Here is a 4,983-nt window from a genome sequence, read left to right as displayed (position 1 = left end):
CTCTCTTTCGCAGCCCTGTTTCCCAAGTTTTGTTCAAGTTACACGTATCTAAACTCTCCGTGGCACGCTGGGTGCGGCGCCCGCGTTGCTGCTGCGTAAGACTCTGTATTTGGATGCCAATCCACAGGCCTGATGAAATCGCTTGTTGTGTATCAATAATCATTAGTGGCAATGATGACATTCTGAAAAGCTGCAATACTTATACAATAAATTTTACAATTCTTTGGAACGAGGCTCTTTCGCTTTCTTGGGCTGCATTGCTTTCCCCCTACCACCCCACCGCCCTCAGCACCAACACTTGGATGCCTTTAGTGGGAAGGAAGCAATCTCTCGGAGCCGCTGTGTGGCCTTGAGCAATTCCATCAACCTCTCTGTTTTAATTCAGGCAGCATTCAGGGAGCCCAGTGAAAACACTTGCACAGGCAGGGGGTGCGTTGGGTGACATTGGGGTAAAAGAGTTTGCAAAATACTGCATACTTTTCCCCCCTCTTGGGATGTCATCCACCGTGGCATGATGAAAGCTCTGGTAAGGGCTGCGAGAAAGAAACTGTCTTAAATGGGGCTCTTCCAGAGACGTGGACTTGTGTGAAGGGATGTATCAAAGTTCTGCTCCCAGGGGAGAAGTGAAGGGAGCTGGGAAAAGGACAGAGGGAGGAAGTGCGAGGGGGGCTGTTTTAGGCCAAGTCCCAGCCTCAGGCTGATCCGCAGGGAGTCTGGGAAGCTCTGGGATGCAGATTGCACCCAGGAGAGGCAGGCTCTCAGATGCTCCTGGCTCTTCCTGCCTGAGAGTGGGGCAGAGGGGAGTCCTCCAGGCCCCAGGGTGGCCCTCTGAAAACATCCCCAGATGCCAGCCCTTAGCAGCGACCCACATGGAAGCAGGGAACGGGATCCCGAGGGTCTGGGTGGGACACTCACAGAGCCCACTACAGACATTCTTGTTTATTTCTCTAAACTGAACCATTTTTCATGTCTGGTCAAGGATTTTGTTTTTTTTTTTTTTTTTTTTTTTTTTTCAGATCAGCCAAAACAGAGCTTATCCCCAGGGATGAACACTGTTTGGCCTCATTCTGGGTCTTGTAATCTTCCGGACAATAGAGCCCTGTGATTGGGGCAGAACCGGACACACGTCTGCCTTACCTGTTTCCCTCTCTGGTGAAAAGATTACAGAGAATTGGGGAGACACCAAAAGAGCTCATTGCTCTTGGCTGGTGAGAGCAGGGACCGTGGTGCTCTGCCCTGGCCTGGCTCCAGAACCCGAGTGCCTCTTACTGGCGGTCACTCCCCTTGCTGACCCTCAGTCACCTGGTCTGTAGAATGGGATGGCAGCAGTGCCTGTGAGGTGGTGTCTGATTCAATAATGCCAAAGGGTGCCTGGCAGACACAAATATTAGCCACTCTCATTAGTAACAGGCTCCCTGGGACAGTTTCCATATAACTGAATGTCCCTCGAAGATTCTGGATGAGTTTGCATGTCCTGGGCTGAGCACACAGACAACGCCACCTCCCCAGGTGGTGGGGAGGTCGGAACAGAGCTTTCCCCACTGGAGAGGGGAGTTGCGGTTCTAACCAAAAAGATGACACCCCTGCCCCGCTTTGAGTTTAGCTCAAGCAGAAATCGCCATATGGGTCCAGGATAACAACTGACATCGCTACAGCTAATACTTATTGAGCATCTACTAGGTTCCAAGCACGATGCTAAATTCTGAGCGAAGGTGGCATCTCCTTTCGGGAGGCCTCACTTTGCACTCACTCCCCCCACGTTTTCTGAGCCCTGCTGAGGGATGCTGGCGCATCAGACCCAACCCTGACCTCAAAGAACACACCTTCTGGTTCTAGAGACAGACTCACAGCCTGGGACCACAGCCCAGTATGGTGAGGGCAAGGAGAGTGTGCTATCAGGAGCTGGGAGAGGTTTGTGAAGGCTGGATTTGGAGCTCAAGGATGTGAGGAAGGAAGACGAGGACAGCAGAGACCGAACCAGGCGCTCGCGTGAGGCAGGGCACCTGCTCAGCCTGGCAAAACCATGCCCTCCCTGGAGGGGAGGCTGAGCCCCTGGCTGGGTGGGAGTCGGGGCACGGAGAGGCCCAGCGCGGTTAGAAACACCAGGAAGATAATCATGTGACCAAGAGAAGGGCGTAAGTTTCCTTTGGAGCCCATCTGATAAGCAGGTATTTCACATCCTCTGTACGCCCGACACAGGATGACAGGGAAGACCCCGTCCTCCCTCCGCAGCCTCCAGGCTGGTGTGTGCTGCAGGTGATGGGAAGAGCCCCTGACTGGCCTCCCACGGTCTGACATTGAGATGCAGTAGCGGGGGGCAGCCTTAGGTAGCTCTTTGTGAGCCCAGGGCCTCAGCAGTTACCTAAAAATCAACCGGCCAACTGGTCTCCCCCATCACCCACCATCCCCATCACCCAGAGCCAGGGCCTTCTCTACTCTCCTATGACCCATGGACCAAATCCCCAGCTGTCTGGTTTTGTAAATAAAGTTTTATTGGCACAGAGCCCCACCAGCTTAGTTACCCATCATCTATGGCTGCTTTTGTGCAATAACGATAAAGTTGAGTAGTTGCGACAGGGACCAAATGGTCCACAAAGCCTAAAATATTTACTATTTGGCCCATTACAGAAAAGTTTTCTGATCTCTGCTTTAGAACCCCACATGGCTGCAAGATGGCTGCTGCAGCTCCAGGCATCACAATCAAAGATAAAAAAGAATCCCATTCTTCTTTGTATCTTTTTTTAAAAAAAATAAACCTTAAAAAATAAGCTTTATTTTTAGAACACTTTTATGTTTATGGAAAAATTGAGAAAATAGTGGGCTTTCCATACACCCAGTTTCACCCATTATTAACATCTTATACCAGTGTGATATATTTGTTACAATTAATTAATCAATGTTGATATATTATCATTAACTAAAGTCTAAACTTTATTCAGATTTCCTTAGCTTTTCCCTAACATCCTTTCCTGGTCCAGGAACCCACCCATGACATTTAGTCATCACAGCTTCCTGAGGCTTCTCTGGGCTCTGACAGTCCCTCAGACTTTCCTTGTTTTTGATGACCTTGACAGTTGGGAGTCCTGGTCAGGTATTTATTTTGTAGGATGTCCCTGTATTGGAATTTGTCTGAGGTTTTTCTCATAGCTTAGACTGGGGTGACGGGTTTTGTGGAGGAAGAACCCGGAGGTAAAGTGCCCTTCTCATCACATCATATCAAGGGTCATACATTTCCAAAGATACTTACCCCTTTCCCTGAGGCAGTGACACATGTTTGTAAGACAGTTACAGTGTCTTGTCACATTCTGCCTTCCATCCTGGGATCCTCTGACCTCCTAAATGTTTTTTAATTTACATACACCAAGGTTCAGCCCTTGTGTTGTAAAGTTTTGACAAATGCATAGTGTCATGTATCCACCATTACAGTATCATACACAAGAGATTCACTGTCCTGAAAAACTCCCCTGGGCTTCACCTGTTCCACCTCCCCTCCCTTCAAGGTCCTGCAAACATGGATTGTTTTTACCAACCTGAGTCCTGTTTTCTTCCGGGAAACAGGCCTGGGAGGTGAGTCCTGCCCCATGGTTCTTGCTGAGAGGCCCACTGAGATCAGCAGGACACTGTCCCTTATAGTCTGTAACAGGCAGGGATGTGGTTGGTTTTTTTTTTTTTTTATTATTGTGTATGTTTTACATTCTTATCAAAGTAAAACAGCAGGTCCAAAGCAACAGCCTCCCGCCCCATCTTTTCCAAACCCACAGCCCAGTCCTTGGAGGCAACAACCGTTCTTATACCTCTTCCTTCTGAGAATGACGACTTCATCTCCAGAACAATAATCTTCTGCCTCTAGCTTGCGGTTTCCCAAAGCCAAGACGTTACTTACTGACTTCCTGCTTTGACAGACAAGGATTTAGCACATTGACACGCCTCCCTACTTCCCAATAAAGAAATGTTCTTACTTGGGTTCCTTTTATGATTGTCTTTATGACTTCAAGTACTGTTACCTACACCTCTGTTTTGTGTCCCTTCTATGGGGACAGTGTTTCTGGACTCCCCACCTGGCAAGTTGAGGGGCCTGTACCCCTGGCCTGGCTGGTGTTCAGCTCACCCCCTCTTCCCAACCTCCTTTCACTTGCTTTCTACCTGTGTTCTCTCCATTTTTACTTCCAACTTATCAAGATGAGTGACATTTCTATTCTGCCCGTAGCATAATTCAGTCCTCTGTGCTTTATCTGTGAGTTGATCCTAAAACTGAAATCCAGTAAATGCCGTTTACATCGTTGTGACTACGTGGATATTGTTCATTGCATGCAACGTCCCATTCAATATAAAGAACTGAGTTTTGTTATTATTTTTTATTACACTGTGCTATGGACTGAGTTGTGTCCCCCAAATTCATATGTTGAATCTCTAACCCCCAATGTGTTGGTATTTGGAGATGGGGCCTTTGAGAGGTAATTAGGTTTAGGTGAGATCATGAGGGTGGGGCCCCCATGATGGGATTAGTGCCCTTAGAAGAAGAGATACCAGAGAACTCTCCCAAGCCCCCACCCCATGCTCTCTCTCCCTCTTTCTCTCTCTCTTTCTCTCAACCATCAGAGGACACAGCTGGAAATCAGCCATGTGTAAGTCAAGAAGAGAGTTCCCACCAGAACCCAACCAGGTTGTTATACTGATCTCAGACTTCCAGCCTCCAGAACTGTGACAAAATTAGTTTCCGTCCTTTAAGCCCCCAGCCCCCCGTCTTCTGTGGTATTTTGTTATGGCAGCCCCAGCAGACAAGATACACAGGTAACCCACATTTATTGTAGAAAACGTAGAAAATTATAGAATACAAATTATATTGTAGAAAATATAGAATACAAATCACCTATGTATTGCTAAGAGATAATCCATACTCTCTCTAGGCATTTTTCTATGTTATAGGTAATCACATATGTTTAAAAATGGAATCATCCTCTAGCTTTATAAACATCTTTCCTT

The sequence above is a fragment of the Lipotes vexillifer genome, unplaced genomic scaffold, assembly GCF_000442215.2.
Source record: "Lipotes vexillifer unplaced genomic scaffold, Lipotes_vexillifer_v1.1 scaffold524, whole genome shotgun sequence".
Classification (NCBI taxonomy): Eukaryota; Metazoa; Chordata; class Mammalia; order Artiodactyla; family Lipotidae; genus Lipotes; species Lipotes vexillifer.
The sequence above is the reverse complement of the archived record's forward strand: the minus strand, read 5'-3'. Positions refer to the sequence as shown.